Source organism: Eriocheir sinensis, chromosome 14 (genome assembly GCF_024679095.1).
Source record: "Eriocheir sinensis breed Jianghai 21 chromosome 14, ASM2467909v1, whole genome shotgun sequence".
NCBI lineage: Eukaryota > Metazoa > Arthropoda > Malacostraca > Decapoda > Varunidae > Eriocheir > Eriocheir sinensis.
The window spans coordinates 21,313,737-21,331,724 of NC_066522.1; the positions used below are offsets into that span (position 1 = coordinate 21,313,737).

The 17,988-nt window shown below is 42.6% G+C and overlaps 1 protein-coding gene and 1 long non-coding RNA gene across 12 annotated transcripts in view; one reads left to right on the forward strand and one right to left on the reverse strand.

The window, feature by feature from the left end:
• Nucleotides 1–17,988, reverse strand: part of LOC126998622 (microtubule-associated protein futsch-like) — a 129,803-nt gene that overhangs the window by 47,439 nt on the left and 64,376 nt on the right. The gene's annotated exons all lie outside the window — the stretch shown is intronic.
• LOC126998626 (uncharacterized) lies at nucleotides 6,430–16,361 on the forward strand. Its single transcript, XR_007752954.1, has 2 exons — nucleotides 6,430–11,173; nucleotides 12,082–16,361. It is a non-coding gene; the product is annotated as an uncharacterized LOC126998626 (long non-coding RNA).

Genomic DNA, 17,988 nt, shown 5'->3' on the forward strand with positions numbered 1-17,988 from the left:
TATTTTATCCCCCCCTTTCTCTCTTTCTCTTTCAATTGCTTCATCTCTCTCTCTCTCTCTCTCTCTCTCTCTCTCTCTCTCTCTCTCTCTCTCTCTCTCTCTCTCTCTCTCTCTCTCTCTCTCTCTCTCTCTCTCTCTCTCTCTCTCTCTCTCTTGTCTATTCTATATTTATTTTCTCTCTCATTCTTATGCTTTTTTCTTTGGCCTCCTCCTCCTCGTTCTCCTCCTCCTCCTCCTCCTCCTCCTCCTCCTCCGCGAAAACCTAAAGAGTGTAACAATAATATTAATAAAAAAGATGTACAGCAAGGGAGGAAAGGTTGGAAAAGGGGAGAAGAGGTGAAGGAGGAAGGGAAGGAGAGGTGAAGGAGGAAGGGAGGGGTGAAGGAGAGAAGGAGGAAGGGAGGGGGGATGGAGGGGGAGGTAGGAGGAAGGGATGTTATGTGTAAACTGTTGTCATGAGTGAGGTGGGAAAGGGGGAGACGGCAGGGGTGAGGAAGGGGTGATAGGGGGGAGAGGGGGGCGGGGTGTATTTAGGTCAGGGGCAAGGAGTTCTCCCTCACCCCCCTCACTCCCTTCACTCCTCCCCTTCCTTCTATTCCTTCCTATCACACTTTTATCCTTTGTTATCCTTCCTATTATTTGCTCCTTCACTCGGCTTTTTATTCTTTTAGTATTTCTTATTCTCTCTTTATTCCTCTTCCTTTTACATCCTATTACCTCTTTTTATCTTATTTTTCACTCTTTCTTTCCTTTCACTTTTCTCTTTCTTTTTTAGTCTCTTTTCTGTTTTATGTTTTCTACTCCTTCCTTTCTTTCTTTCTACTCCTTCCTTTCTTTCTCCTCTTCTTCATACTCTTTATTATCTCTTTCATCTTCCTTCTACTTCTTTCTTATCTTCCTCTCTCCTTTTATTTCTACTCTTTAATCCATTTTTTTCCTTCATTCTGCTTATTTATGCCCATTAGTCCCCCTTTCCCTTCCTTATATTCTTGCCTAATTTCCTTTTCTTTCTCTTTTTTTCCCTTTCTACTTCGACTCTTTCCTCTTTCCTCTCCTTCCTCACTTTTTTTTCTCTTACTTCCGTTGCCTTTTATTAGTCTTTCTCTCTCTTCCTTTTTCTTCTCCTTTCCTCTATTCTCTCTTTTCTCCTTCCTTCCTGAGGGTCAAAATATCTCTCCCTCCCTCCTTCCCTCATAACCTTTCTCTTTCTCTTTCTCCTTTTAAAGTCTCTCTCTCTCTCTCTCTCTCTCTCTCTCTCTCTCTCTCTCTCTGAAGTGCATTTCCTGAGCTTTCTTTCTTTGTTTCGTGTCTAGTTTTCTTTTTATAAATATTTTTGTTTCTACACGGTTCGTTTTTTCTCTTCTCTACACCTGCTGTCACTATGTTTTCCTCTCTCTCTCTCTCTCTCTCTCTCTCTCTCTCTCTCTCTCTCTCTCTCTCTCTCTCTCTTGCAGCTCTGTTTCACTTTCTTTTTATTTCAGAGTCAAGGTTAAAGTCTCTCTCTCTCTCTCTCTCTCTCTCTCTCTCTCTCTCTCTCTCTCTCTAAAAATAAAAAAATAAAAATTAATCGCATACTTCAAGGTTCAGCGTCCTATCACCTGCCAATAATAATAATAATAATAATAATAATAATAATAATAATAATAATAATAATAATAATAATAATAATAATAATAATAATACCTTGCAAAAGACAAAAGAAAACTGGAATGAAAACATACAAAGAAAAAAATGAAACTTGAAAAAAAAAGAAAAAAAAGAAAATGAAAATGGGAAAATAAATATACAAGAAAAAGAAAATAATAAGGGTGACTCAAGGTTTTTTAATCGTCTTCATCACACGCTTGCCGCTGCGTCTTATAATTTCCTCTGCGTACTCTAATCACTTTTTTTTTATCATCGTCACTAAGTACTGTTGCCCCTACTTCCCCTTCTGATAACCTAAACATTTTCTCTTCTATTCCCATCATAAACGTCTTTCTTGTGTCTGTAACTCCTATCATTGCAACAGTTTATATCCCTTTCCTTTTTATATTCTTTGCTAATCATGTTTCTATAATTCTCACCCTCTATCTACTTATCTCTCCCTAATTTATTGTTTTACTTCCCTCTTATCTATCACTAACTGCTCTTTGCTCTATTCAATTCCTCTCTTGTCTACAATTTATTCTCTTTTCTGCTCTGTCTCTCTCTACCCCCTTTTTATTTTGTTTACTCCTAACATAAGAATAATCTATAGTTTGCCATCCCTTCCACGTTTTCTTTGGCATTCAACACTTCTTTTTTTCATCTATGTTTTCCTCATTTATCTCACGCCTGTCTACTATTAATCTTCGTTTCAGCAATCCTCTTTCTTTTTCTTTCACACCGACTCCTCTTCCTTCTCTTCTTCCTTACATCTACTCCATCTTCTGTTCCTCCTTTCGTGGGGTCAAAATATCTCAAACCTATCTACTCTTACATTTCGTTTCAGCAATCCTCATTCATCTTTCCTTTTTTCCGTTTTCTCTTTCTTCTTTCCCTTACTGTAGTTTGTGTTTCTTGGACCCGAACACCTGCATGACTCCTGAGGGCACCTGTGACTCGTGTGTTTCTGGTTCCCACGGCGGTGCATTAAGTGGTTAGGAAATGTCTTCGTGTTTATTCAGCGCGAAGACAATGCATATAAATAATGGAGCTCAAGAAAAAGTTATCTGTTTTTTTGTTTAATCTTTTTTACTCTCATTGGTATGAAGTGGAGGTTGAGGTAAAGGTGTGTGTGTGTGTGTGTGTGTGTGTGTGCGTCTGTGTCTGGGGGGGAGGGGGATATCGCTGGGGGGAGGGGGGGATTAGAAAAAGAGAGACAATATTTAGATCCAAAAATGTTAATGAGATGTTGTTCTACTCCTCTCTCGGTCAAAATCCTTCATAACTTAAGTACTCTTTGTCTACTCTTCTCCATCTTTAATTCCCCCCCTTATTCTCCTTACCTTTTCTTCCCGTTCACACCTATCATCACGACCTCTCTCTCTCTATCCTCTCGTCCCTCCACCTCTCGACCACCAGTACCTTTAATTTCCTCCTCTCACTCTTACTTTCCCTTCTTAATTTCTGTTCCTGTCCAAGCATATCACCTCGTCCACTCTCTCCACCCTCTCGTCACCTCTCTTCGAAGGTCCTCCACCACCACCACCACCACGAGGCCAGTTCAACGCATGTCCCTCCACCTCTCCTCCTGACCACTCCTTTCCCGTCTCGCTCCCCGCCTCAGCTTTCCCCGTAAAAGGCCCGGAAAATAAACATCGTCGGATCACAACGGCGGGTGTCGATGCGTCAGCCGGGCACTCAGACGCTAAGAGACCGAGCGAAGGGCCCCGACGTGCATTCCCGAGAGAGGCTGGAGGCTGGAGGGCGGGCGGGGGTCACGGCGGCTCATACAAGTGCCTGCGTGACTGTCTGAAGGATGAATGAGGACCTTGGGGTGATTAAGAGAATAGAATTGCACGGTTTTCATCACCTCGAATCTGTTTATGCGTGTGAAATAAGGCTGCAGTAGTTATATTTGAGGTTTGACGTGTAGCTCCAAAAGTAGAGATGGAATGTAACGTAATGGCTGCGAATAATGGTTTTGAGGCTTTGGAGAAAGGTATATTTGAGAGATGAAGGAGACGGTACCTGAGTGTTGACCTGTTGATCCAAAATTGATTAAAAATAACAGGATTGCACGGCCTTATCACCTCAAAACTATATCCTTTTGAAAGACTCCTGAAGCAGATTATACTTGAGGTAGGACGCGTAGTTGCAGAAATGGTTAACTTAGAAGAGGTGTGGGACTGCACGTAATGGCTTCGCTGTTACGGAAAAGTACATTTGAAAGACCCAGGGAACAGTTATATACCCGAGATTTCACCTTTAACTTCAAAAATCGTTGACCCAAAGAAGTGAATCATGGAGTTGTTTCGAATGAGTTGCAAAATATCAATTAGTGTTTTTTTGTTTTGTTTTTTTACATCAGAGTCATGGGAAAGCAAAAAACGGAAAATAAAACTCGCAAAACTACTGCTCCCCAAAAGGTCAAGGGATAGCACGATAATTCCCCTAATACATTAATACAATATAGACCCCGAGAAGTACCCTAGAATTAAATAACGAACATATAGTAACGGGCGGTGTACATGCGACGGTCGTGTTAGTGTGGTCTCAGTCATCGTACTCACTCCCCTGAAACAGCCACGCCACGGAACACATAAACCACAGCTCGAGAGGTATACACAACACCTCAACAACTCGCTAATGGAGGCGTGACGCGGGGAGCTACGGGAGGGAAGGTCACCGAGGTAGTACGAGCTTAGAACATCGGGTCGTATTCTTAAACCTTTCTCCGCCTAAGCACATACATTTGACACGGCTTTCGTAGTAGTCTTGGGCATTTCCAGGGGTAGTTCAATGACCCTGGTGGTAGTTTGACCCTTCTTCTGTACAATGAACCTAAAAACACACTCAGGAGAACCCGACTCATGTCCTTTTTGGTCTCTGGAAATAGCTGTTGTGAGAGGCTGAAGCGTCTGAGAGTACCAGCCATCAACAGGTAACACGTACACGATCGCACCACCTCAAAAACTCGGTGACAGAGGCGTGACAAGGGGAAGCTACGGGAGGGAAGGTCACCATGGTACTACGAGCTCGGAATACTAACGCGTAACACCTATACGACCACAACAACTAAAAAACCCGGCGAGGTGTAACGGGGCGGAATGTCACCTTGGCACCCTGAGTTCCGTCTTGCCACCAGCGACGCGTAGCCATGACGGAGGCGAGGACGATGGATGGAGGTCCGCCCACAGTACACGGACACGAGAAACACGCATGCAGGAGGCCGAAAATAAACCAGAATATACACAAGAAGCTCCGGCGAAGGCTTAGTTGAAGGATGAAGGTGCGTTTGCAGTACACGAGAGGCAGAAACGATGTGGATGAGCGGACACAGTGAATCAAGCGGACAAGGAGCCACACAGAACATTCACACCGATGAGGACGAAGATGAGGACGAGGAGCTAAAAGGTTGTCGATTAGTATAAGCGACACAAGCGACAAACAGTGAGCATTCGAGTTGCAAAGACGGATGATACAATGCAAGACGCAGCTGATAGTTTGTGTAAAAGCTATAATTATACTATTCACTGATTTTCCCATTCATTCAATTATTCTTTCATTCATTGCTTGTTTATTTGTTTTCTTGGACAGTAACCCCCCAAAAAAACTAGTCCTCAGTGCCCGTAATCTGCTAAATGGAAACGAGGCATCAAGTCATCGGAAATAGCCCAGTCTTTTTATGTCTCTCTCTCTCTCTCTCTCTCTCTCTCTCTCTCTCTCTCTCTCTCTCTCTCTGTGTTTATCTCTTCGTCTAGCTTGTTTCGGCGCACCTGACGTTATAAAGTGAGTTCTCGGTGCCCATATATGCATCAAAACAAAGCGTCAAATCGTCAAAAATAGCAAAAGACCTTCTGTTTAAAGCATCAAGACAAAAAGAGTTCATAATCATCACCGCAACGATCTGTGTCACCGAGCCTGTTGCCACAACCTGATGAAACCTGAGCACGAGCAAACCCTCCCACGAGGCAACACCCTGAGCAAACACCTGCGACCGAACACTCAGCCGCAGGAGGCAACCCGTTAGTCACCCTTAAAAAAACACGGGCAGGAAAGGAGGAGGAGGAGGAGGAGGAGGAGAGTTGGCCTTGGCAGAGATAGAATTCCTCCCCGCTACACAAATTTTAGTGGGGCCCAAAGGTTCCAACAGTGCCAGGGACGGGAGGGGGAGGAGAGGAAGGTGAAGACAACGATGATAAACATGAGTAGGACGGCCATTCAAGTATTAATAATGGTGAAGATTATCTATACATTACTTCTGTAAACATTATGAGGAGGTGGCCGTGAAGTGAGGGCCACGAAAAGCCACTCTAACAACGAGAGGAGGCCCAGGGTATGCTCGGCGCAGGCAGGTTACACAGTGCCCCGGGAACCATCAGAGCCCCGCCTGTGTCAAGACGCATAAGGGAAGGAAATGGTAAGGAAGGGAAGGGAAGGGAGAGGAAGGGAAGGGAAGGGAAAGGAAGGGAAGGTAAGGGAAGGAAAGGGAAGGTAAAGGAAAGGAAGGGACGGGAAGGAAAGGAAGGGAAGGTAAAGGAAAGGAAGGGAAGGGAAGGGAAAGGAAGGGAAGGGAAGGGAAAGGAAGGGAAGGTAAGGGAAAGAAATGGAAGGTAAGGGAAGGAAAGGGAAGGTAAAGGAAAGGAAGGGACGGGAAGGAAAGGAAGGGAAGGTAAAGGAAAGGAAGGGAAGGGAAGGGAAGGGAAAGGAAGGGAAGGGACAGGAAGGGAAGGTAAGGGAAAGAAATGGAAGGTAAGGTAAGGGAAGGGAAGGAAAGGGAAGGGAAGGGAAAGGTAGGGAAGGTAAAGGAAGGGAAGGGAAGGAAATGAAGGGAAGGTAAAAGAAAGGAAGGGAAGGGAAGGGAAAGGAAGGGAAGGGAAGGGAAGGGACAGGAAGGGAAGGTAAGGGAGAGGAAGGAAGGGTTCGGGAAGGTAAGGAAAGGTAAGAATATGGAAGAAAAGGTAAGGGAAAGAAATGGAAGGTAAGGGAAGGGAATGGAAGGAAAGGTAAGGGAAAGGAAGGAAAGGGAATGGGAAGGATGGGAAGGTTAGGGAAGGGTAAGGAAAGGTAAGAATAGGGGAGAAAGGGTACAAAAGATTGAGAACTGGCTTGAGTAGACTCCGTATGTTTTGCTAACCATCTTTATGTATGTATGATTGTATATAAGTATGTATGTATGTATGTATGTATGTTTTTTTTACAGCAAAGGAAGCAGCTCAAGGGGGAAAAAAATAACCCCGCTAATCACTGCCTCTAACCATGTATGTATGAGTGAGTATGTGCGTGTCTGGCATTCAAGTCCTCGGTACAAATTTTCCTGAATAGAGTATGATTTTTACGATGACTAGTAGTGGCTGTTGACGCCGTGACTGTCCCTAAGGGTGCAGCTGGGGGCTTGTTTCATCCTCGCTGCATAGTCAGAAAAAAACACACCTTGTACAGCTCACATGTTTATGGCGACACCCGAGCTGCTAGAGAGAAATTTAGTAGCACGGTATCTCCGGCGAGGTGGGAAACTACGATGTACGGTAATGCCTTGGACTAAATGTGGACTGCCGGGTTGGTTTTATTCTGGAAAGATCTTACTCGTTCTGATTTTAGGCTGCGAGAAATGTGATCAACGAAACCCGGAATTTTGTTGACTTTCCTCGTTAGTTTTGTTAGTTCGTGACGTCCCGAGACCGACTGACTGTTGTTTAGGAGGGCGCCCAGACGCTTGGCCCGCGCTTGAGTCTACCTTGCACAGACCATGTTCTTTATTTTAATTTCACTGATACTTATTTTACTAGTCTTGTTTTATTCATTTATTTTACTGTTTATTTATTTTAACCTCTTTTATATTCCATTTTCATTCACTTTTTTATTATCTTCTAATTTTATTCATTTATTTATCTATTTATTTACTAATTTATTTTTACTATTTTTTATTTGTCTATTTATCTACTTATTTATTTACCTATTTAAGCTTCTTTTGTATTCTAGTTCCATTACTTTTCTTTTATTGTCTTTCTTTCTTTGTCTATTTATTTATCTGTCTATCTGTTGACTTATTTTGATTATTCTGTGTTTTGCTTTGAATCGCGTTGTGCCACGTTGTTTATTGTACAGTGAGAGAAAACACAGCATATACTCCATTAAAAAAAAATGTCCCCCGCACAATCCTGCACTAACAGAGAAAGCATGCCAAACGGGAGCATTATCATATTTAGATTTCAAGCCGCCATCAAGTGCTGCGTTGCAATATACGGTGCTACGCCATAGTGACTTTCCCCGGCGAGGTGTACGTATATTCATATTATTAAACCCTCATTCCCCTCTTTTCCCGGCACAGTCCCTCGGAGGTCCCGCGCGGCGCTGCACCTCTCACGCACACACCTCGCCTCGACCTCCAGCCTCAGCGTCGCCAGCGATAAACTTGAAGACACAACAACGACGCTACAGAGAGTCTGAGACGGACCGATGGCTTTACGTAACACCGAAGAGAGAGAGAGAGAGAGAGAGAGAGAGAGAGAGAGAGAGAGAGAGAGAGAGAGAGAGAGAGAGAGAGAGAGAGAGAGAGAGAGAGAGAGAGAGAGAGAGAGAGAGAGAGAAAGAGAGAGAGCAGATTTTTTCAACGTGGTATAACTTAGTAATCATTAACGGCTATATATGTAGGTAGTCTGGCATTTTTTATTCTTTTTAGGGACGGGAGTTCGATATAAGTGATGAATTTTCAGAGTCAAGACGACGTATAAAAAACTCATTCGTAAAAAGCGATATAAATAAATAAAAAAAATCAACAAAACCAAGTAACTACGCCTTGAAAAATGGGTCAAAATGGATAAATCAGCCACAGTATTTTTTATAAAGACTGTTACCACGTTCAAAAAATCAAGTGAGTGTGTGTGTGTGTGCGTGAGTGAAAGGACAGAAAGGGACAGAAGCAGCCAGCGGGTGAGCGGGTCCCCTGACGGGCGGGATGGTTGGCTGCTGGCTCGCCGGGCACAAACGTGTTGGCGGTGCCGGTGCCTTAAAAGAATAAATAACCGGCAGACTAAGGGAAAGAGGCGTGCCAGGGGTTGTTACTGTCCTCTAGCCTCCGACCCAGAGAGAGAGAGAGAGAGAGAGAGAGAGAGAGAGAGAGAAAGCAAGCACGTCCCTCTTATCTTACTCTAGAGCTCCCAAGTTAGTTACAGAGCAAGTTTAAAGGTTAGCGCCGTGCACGTGTTTAGGCTTTTGCGCGCCACAACGAGCCAAGATTGCCGTGCAGGTCATCGCTCGCCCGCATCACGCCGCCCCTGAGTCACGGTTTGAGATTTACTGCCATATAAAACAGAGATAAAATAAACTATAATGTGTCTCTTCCCCTGAGCCACTTGTTTGAGATTTACTAATATATATTAACAAGAAAAAAGAAGCTATGATGTGCCACCCCTTCCCTTGTGCCACTTGTTCGAGCTTCACTGATATATAAAACACAGAAAAAAGTATATATTAAACTATGATGTGTCCCTTTCCTTGAGCTACTTGTACGAGCTTCACTGATATATAAAACACAGAAAAAAGTATATAAATTATGATGTGTCCCTTCCTTGAGCCACTTGTTCGAGATTTACTAACATATAAAAAACGAAAAATAAATATATCCATGAGGAGTCGCCCCGTCCTTTGAGCCATTCACTGAGATTTACGAGTATAAAAAGCGAAGGAGAAATAGAAACTTTGCTGGGTCACCCCTTCTCCTAACCCACGACTCAACACTTATTGGCATACAAAGCAAAACAAAATTAAGCCTATAATTAGTGTGGTATTGTCTGAGTATAGTGTTTTCAATTTTAGCTTAGTTTAGTTTTTACCCTTGAGTTCAACGTTACCAGATCATCGTACTCAGCCTCGTATATTTACCAACCTCCGACCCAGAAACTGTCTCCTGGGCCCCAATAACGAGAGTCCTTTATGTTTATCGTTAAAAATAGTTAATTCCTGATGTTTCTTGGCAATAGTTAGGCGTCAAAATCCGGTCAATACTATGCCGTGAGTACGATAATCTGGCAACGGTGCTTGAGCTGTCGCCTTGACTGTACAAAATAGGTACGCGAGTCACAAGTCTGAATTCTGAACAAAACGAAAAATCAAAAGATGGAGTATTGCAACTGAATATTGACTGAGGCGATTCGAAGAAGGGACTCATTAAAAGGTGTGTTGACAAAATAAAATAAAAACAAACCTCTCATTAGTGTGGCATTGGCGAGAACGACTGAGGAGACGTAAAAGCCGCATTATCAAAGATGTTGGTGAATAAAAATTAAATAAATAAACCGATAAGAGGCGTGGCATTGGCAAGAAGTAGTATTGAAAACAGACGTAAAGGTTTGCGGATAAAATGAAATAAAAATAAACCGCTAATGGGTGTGGGTGGCATTGGCAGGAAATATATTGAAGCGAGACGTGAAGGCCGCCTCGTGAAAAGGTGTGTTAGTGTATATTTGGGGATCGCAGGGACTACTTATGTAACTTATCTCGATGGGCGCCTTTAAACACACATGTACACAGGGCCGTAATTTCTGGGGGGTTAGGGGGGATATAGCTTCCCAATGTTTTCTATATCGGTCTCAAAATCCCTCTAAAAGTGCTTATTATTCAAAACGATTTCACCCCCCTTGCGCATGCTCGCTTTGCCCCCCTCCCCTCCCCTCCTCCCCTCATGAACCTATGTTACTCTCTAGCCCTACAAAAAATCGTCCAAAATTACGGGTCTGAATTACAAGCCAGAAATTCCTACGAGAGGAGTTCTAACAACCTTTGCTGAAGCGGTTTCATAAGGGTCACGTTGGTCGTTCTAAGCTATCTTAAAAGGAGGAAAACACTACTTCTAACGGGAAATGTATATACGAAGAAAAGGGGAAAAATCAACTTACACGACTGATTGTGAGATAAAAGAAAATAATGTCGTGATTTAATTATGTGTTGGCTTATATTTTTTTACTGGCTACTGAATTCTGTGGACCATATAGGGATCATGCTTTTATGTGGGAGTAAGCAATGTCGCAGTCCCAAATATTCTCGATCCTACGAAGATTAGTGGCCATGAGATGCGCGTCCATTCGTAAAGTGACTCAATAACCCGTTTTTTTGTTTTTTTTTCAGGAGACAGCACAAGGCCACAAAGTAAAGGAAACAACAATTAAAAAAATAAGCCCGCTACTCGCTGCTCCTGTAAAGAACCCGAAGAGGTGGCCGAAAGAGCAGTCAGTTACGCGATTCCCATGTTCCCCTGTTTGAAAAGCCTCTCGTGGAAACTGCTGGAATTTTCATGGACTATTTTGTGACGCCAGTGATAGTCTTACACGGCTTCTGCATCTTGAATGGAAACAAAACACCCATGAAAACCCGGTTAATCTTCTCTGTGGCCTTGGATAATAGTCGTAGTGGTAGACCGATACGTTTGAGAATACGGACCAATGACCTGACAGAGCATTTGACTCCACTGAACCGCGTGTACAAACAAAACAGTCTGAGGGGAAGCCTTATCAGAGGACACAATGCAAGCCAAGTGAGGACGATTCGGGTAAGTAAATTCAGAAACGCGAGGAAGAAACGGACTTTAATTGAGACACATCAAAGAAAACATCCACTCTCAGAACTACACGCTGAAATTAAATAAACCATATCTTTATCGCCGTCTCACAGTCCATTTCCTTAGTATACAAAAACAAATCTCTATCACCATTGCTTACACTGATTCATTTAAGCCCATCACATTTTAAACCTTTACCTCCTGCCCCTTCCCCTTCTCCCTCTCTCTCTTCCTCCCTCTCTCTCGCTCAGCTGTGTCCATCTTTCACCCTGACGTCAACCCTCCGATCTCGTGTCCACTTACTTCATAATCTATTTTCAGCATCCACCACCACCATGGCACCGCTTATAGGAAATCTTGGTTGGGTGGTAAATCTACAAATATTCCTCCCTTCGTCTCCTGTCTCATAATTATTCTTCCTCCCCTTCCTCTTCCTCTTCCTTATTTAATTTTATATGTCTTCTTCTTCTATGGTGTCTCTGTTTCTCTTCTCTTCATGCCTGCTTCATCTCCTGTTTTCGTGTTTTTTCGTTTTCCTAATTTTTTTTGATGTCTCACTACTTTTTGTCTCCTGTGGCACCTCTTTCGTCATAGTAGTAGTAGTAGTAGTAGTAGTAGTAGTAGTAGTAGTAGTAGTAGCCATAAATAAAAGTTTCTGGGCTACTTTATTTTTCCCTCGTCATTTCTGATATGATCTTTTTTTTTCCAATTTTGAACATGTAGTAATATCGATAAGGAACCACTACTAAAACATCATCCCCGAAACAGCAACTCTCCTTTTATTCGCTATTTCAGTGTGCAATACGTTAAAAAAACATGAATGGGCGATAATAAATAAATAAAGATTGGAAGAACGACCCCTAATAAGGAACGTTGAACGATATTTTTTTCACTTCTAGAGAGGAAGGGCGAAAAGAGTGCGTGTGTGGGGAGGGAGGGGTAAAGAGGCAGGCAGGCAGGAAGGAAGGACGAAGGCGGAGGAGGAAGAAGGAAGAGCGCGCAGGAGGCCAACAATACCCAAGGTTGGTTAGTCAGCCCACGAAAGAAAACGAGCCGCGGCACAACAACGCCACTCGAGAGAAAACTTCAGACGCGAGAGATGCCAGGGCCGACTCTTCTATTCTAGGAAGCCTCACGTTGTTGCCTAATTCTCTTTCTCTTCTCTTTGTATTCGTTCATCATTGTAAATACGAACAACAGCAGCACAAAAGGGATAAGGTCAGTGCCTGCCGTTCGCCCCACGGACAGTGAAAACAGATATACGGATACATAGAAAAATAAACATTACTTAATTCTCTGGTTTTATTTCATCCGGATGTATTGCTTTCTTTATTTTTTTAGAGGCTAGGAGGCAGCTCAAGGGCAAATAATAAAAAAAAAGAGGAAACGAAAAAAAAAAAAAATGTCTCTAACATACACATTGCAGAATCTTCTTTACAACGCTCACAATAGACAACTTACTAAATCAGACGTCCCTTTACTATTTTTCAAGATCATGACAGTTAATAACCAAGATTGCGAAGAGGAAACTACTGTCTTTCGTCTTGCTACTGACAGGCTGACAGGGAAAGGAAAAAGAGCATTGGAAGTGGTGGTGGTGGTGGTGGTGGTGGAAGTACCCGTTTTTAACAGACAAGATCTCGTAAGTGTGTGTTCCGTGACCTTTCTGAGAGCATGACTGGCTCCCTCTTCCTCAACTCCCTCCCCCTTCTCCCCCCCCCCCTCCCCCAAGCGAGCTGCGTTACTTCCTGTGTCGTAAATATACCTTCTGCTCTGTTTCACTTTTACTTTTCTTTTTGTTTTTAAATACGTATGTGTAAGGATACCGACAGTCTGCCTGATTGACGTGTATACATGTAGTGGGGAGAGTAAAATGCATAGTAGTAGTAGTAGTAGTAGTAGTCGCAACATTGGGCGGTGAAAAAAAAGACCGAGAAAAAAATACTAATGATAAAATTAATGAAAAATAACTAAATAAAGAAGAAAAAGAAGAAGAAGAAGGCACCCAGTAATCACCCACATAAAAATCAGATAAAAAATAATATATGAAAATCGTAATTACTTCCTACTTTGAATAGAAAAAAAAAACATTCACACAAACACACACCCTCTCTAACAACTCACCCCCAAGACCGAACAAACAACTAAGCAAGCAAAACAACAACAAACACAACACAACACAACCACGCACCTGCCACACAACACACACAACACACACCAACACACGTGAACCAGCACTAAAGAAACACCAGGTAAGAGGAACGAAACACGGCTCATTAGGCAAAGGTAACTCGACAGACCACAAAGCGCTCCCGTCCAGGTGTGTGAGTGTAAGCCAATCAGTACTCACGGGACTCAACAGGTGAAGGCCGTGAGTCAGGTGATGTTGCGTGACCCACTTTTATGAGTAGTGCGGAGGTGAAGGTGAGCGGGTCAGGGTGGGGTGCTTGGGAGGGTGGAGGAAGGGAGAGGAGGAGGAAGGGATGTGGGAGGTGGTAGGTAGGGAGGAGTAAAGAGGAAGGAGAGAAGTAAAGCGAGGTGAGGAAGAGACAGAGAGACAAAAAGACAGAAAGACAGAGACAGGAGAGATAAGACATTGACGAGGGAGATAATTATAAGGTAAGGAAGTGAGGAAGGAGTGTGTCACGGAAGATAATGACGAGGAAAGAAAGGACACAGGAAAAAGAGGAAACAGTGTAAGAGAAAATGAGGGTTTGGTTGGGTACGACAGCTCATTAAGTTAAAAAGGCAGAAAGAGAAAACAAAAGTGAAAAGGAGGAAGGTGAGGAAGACGCGGAAGGAATGTTGTCTGCCACGAGAAAGAAAATGAGGAGGAAGTGAACAAAAGGGAAAAAAATGATGAGTTGAAGGTTTGAGTAAAAACGTGTCATTAAAAGAGAGAAAAAGAGGAAAACAACATAATCATCACGCAAGAAAGAGGAAGTTTAAGCTGAAGAAAAAAAAGAGTGACACTGAACAATTAATGAATGCAAAAATAGACATGGAGCAGAAAAGAAAAAAAAGTTAAATGGAACGTAAAAGAAAATCATGAATACTTTACGAACAGTTTCCAGCACCGAATTTATAAACTATACGAACATTTACTTTATATTTACTTAACATTTACATTATTTTACTTAACAAGCATTTACTTTACATTTACTTTACTTTATAAATATTTACTTTATTTTCCCATCTACTTTACATTACTATACAACATTTGCTTTACATTTACTTTACTTTACATTTAGAAACATTTATTTTACTTTTACCTTACTTTACATACATTTACTTTACTTTTCAGACATTTTCCAGCACCGAGTCCACTTTTAAATCCACTCCATAAAGATCAACACAAAAGGATTCCGAATCTCCTGAAGCCGGTTTGAGTTCGCTGCTGTGGATTCCTCGCCTCTGTGTTTCTTTAGCTTCGTGTAAGTCTTCCGCTCTAAGGCCTCGACGTTCTCTCTCTCTCTCTCTCTCTCTCTCTCTCTCTCTCTCTCTCTCTCTCTCTCTCTCTCTCTCTCTCTCTGACCTTGCCCATTCAATAGTAGGCATAGCGAAGGTTTTGAAACGGCTGGTAACAAAGGGACACACACACACACACACACACACACACACACACACACACACACACACACACACACACACACACAGAGACCCACACACACACACACACACACACACGCTGCCCTTTTCTTCCTCTCCTCTCTCTTCCCTTTCCCTTCCCCCTTTTTTTCTCTTCCATTTCTTCTTTAGCCCCCTTTTTCCTCCCCCTCCCTTTCCTTACCTTCCTTCCCTCTCTTCCCTTTCCTCCCTTCCTCTTTCTTTTCTCTTCCCTTCCCTTCTTTCCCTTACCTAACACTCCCTCTCTCTTTCTCTCTCTTCCCATTCCCTCTCCTTCCCTTCCCTACCTCCCTCTATCTCTCCTCTCCTTTCCTACCTCCCACTTATCTACCCTACCTCCTTCCTTCTCTCCTCACCTTCCCTCCCTTACCTTTCCTCCCCTTCTTCCCTTCTCCGTTGCACTCGTAAGCGTTCCCTACTTGCGGTGTAACTTACCCTCCCGAGTAGAGATTTTTATTTTGTTTGTTTGTTTGTGGGGAATGAATGGACGCGACTTGAGTTCTTTAAGATGTAGAGATGAGGGTAGTCTGTCTGTCTGTCTGTCTGTCTGTCTGCCTGTCTTTCTATCCATCTATCTCCTTTCTTTTGTTAGTTATAATCATTTATATTCTATTAGTGTTAAAGATATATGAAAGTGAGCAGAATCAAGGTAAAATTACAGACTAGTTAAAAGATGTAGAGTTGAGGGTAGTCTGTCTCTCTGTCTGCCTGTCTCTCTGTCTTTCTATCCATCTATCTCCTTTCTTTTGTTAGTTATCATCATATATATTCCATTACCGTGTTAAAGACATAAAAGTGAGCAGAATCAAGGTAAAATTATAGACTAGTTAAACCGGCGAATAGATAAACAGACAGAGATAGATTGACAGGAAGCTAACTAATAGATAAATCCAGGTAAAAATAAAAAGACAGCTACATAGATATAGAGATGAATATATAAAATGATTGACCAATAAATAGATATAATATGTGAGATAGATAGAAAAATATTGATAGATTGATGAATAGATAGAAACATAGATATAGATAGGAATAGAGACGAACATTTTTTAAGACTGATTGAAGATGAAATACAAGAAATGGATAAATAACAAATAACTGACCACATGAACACACACAAAAAAAGTAAACAAAACAACAAAATAAATAAATAAATACAAAAATAAGTTAGAAAATAAAACCGCCTTTGTCTTCCTTTCCCCCCCTCGCAGTGTACGTTATCCGTTTACCTGAGTGAGTCTGTCTGTCTGCCTACCTGGGCGCACCTGTGTATTCATGTGTCTGTCTTCGTGTTTGCTCACCTGTCTGTTTGTGTTGTTCAATTGTTCACCTGCTGTTCCGTTATTCTGCTCTTAATCTATCTATCTATCTATCTATCTATCTGTCTATCTATCTATCTATCTGTCTATATATCTTTTTATTTGTGTATTTACTTGAGGGGTCGTGTCTCTCTCTCTCTCTCTCTCTCTCTCTCTCTCTCTCTCTCTCTCTCTCTCTCTCTCTCTCTCTCTCTCTCTCTCTCACACACACACACACACACACACACACACAACCACACACACACACACACACACACACACACACACACACACACACACACACTAACGCAAGACCCTCCTGGTATGTCTCTCCACCTCTCCCTTTATCAGCGTGAACCCTGGTGGACGATGCTCGCTTGTGGAGGAGGAGGTGGTAGAGGAGGAAGAGGACGAGGAGGAGGAGAAGGAGGAGGAGGAGGGAGGGTGAAGGAAAATGTTGGTAACCTCATAAATCAAATGTTTAGTGTGCCTGTACTATACACATAAGCTTCGTGTGTGTGTGTGTGTGTGTGTGTGTGTGTGTGTGTGTGTGTGTGTGTGTAAGAGAAACACACACACACACACACACACACACATGCACACACACAATAGGCAAAAAAACAAAAACATAATATTAAAACAAAAACCAAAATCAGGCGAGTATGTTTGGAATGTGGCTTATCGGTGTGTTGCTGGGGCGTCTGTGCTCTCTCTCTCTCTCTCTCTGATTCCTTTTTCTGTTATCCTCCTACGCTTGATTTCTTTTTTTCTACTCTCTCTCTCTCTCTCTCTCTCTCTCTCTCTCTCTCTCTCTCTCTCTCTCTCCCCCCCACCCCACCCCCCGCCGCTCTAAGACAACACAAGTTTGGGTCGCGTTTCAGTGTAGCAAAATATCGCTCTGTTGTTCCTGCTTCTTGCGTGTCGAAATATTTTGACGCACTCTGTTGCGTGCGTGACGGAGAAAACATTTTAGCGCAACCATCGGGTAATTGATATCTGTCTGGCTCTCTATCTATCTAGCTATCGGCCGCCACTATCAATAAAATTCGCCAGCGCCACCATCGGACTGGGGCCATTGAAGCACCTAAAAAACAATAATGTCTATCTATCTATCTGTTTGTCTATTCGTGTAGCCATCATGTAATTACTTCAACTATGAACGTACCCATCTATCTATCTATTTATCTATGTTTGTTTATCTATGTATGTATATATTTATCTATCTACCAACACACATACTCTCTCTCTCTCTCTCTCTCTCTCTCTCTCTCTCTCTCTCTCTCTCTCTCACACACACACACACACACACACACACACACACACACACACACACACACACACAGGTAGGGGGGAAACGAGGAAATACCGGAGAATTCTAATTATATTCCGCAGCGGGCCGGACATTACTGAAAAAGAGTCAATACCACCACCAGGAGAGGAAAGGCAGAAGAGAGGAAGAGCCCGAGACAGCACAGCAAGCGGCACACACACACAAGAACAACGACCGAAGTGATGAATGGCCGACAGTCCAGGTCACTCTCAGCTCGCATATGGCAGTGCGTGGTCACGTTAACAACCGGTACATCTCCCTTGCGCTGATATACCTGCAACTCAGTATTACCTGCAGGGCCACGCGAGGCTCAAACACGACACCCAGTAATACAAGTTCATATAGTACCTTGCAGCGACCTTTATCGATACAGCATTGCTTTTAGACTCGCTTCAGGTTGTGGTGGATTTGATATCAAGAACTTTGTACTATTGGTGTGTCTATCTATACATCTATACATCCATCTATCTATATTTAAGAAACTACAAACCGATACTGTTTAATTTAAGCTCATTCAGTCTCGCAATCACCTTCTTAATATATGTCTTAAC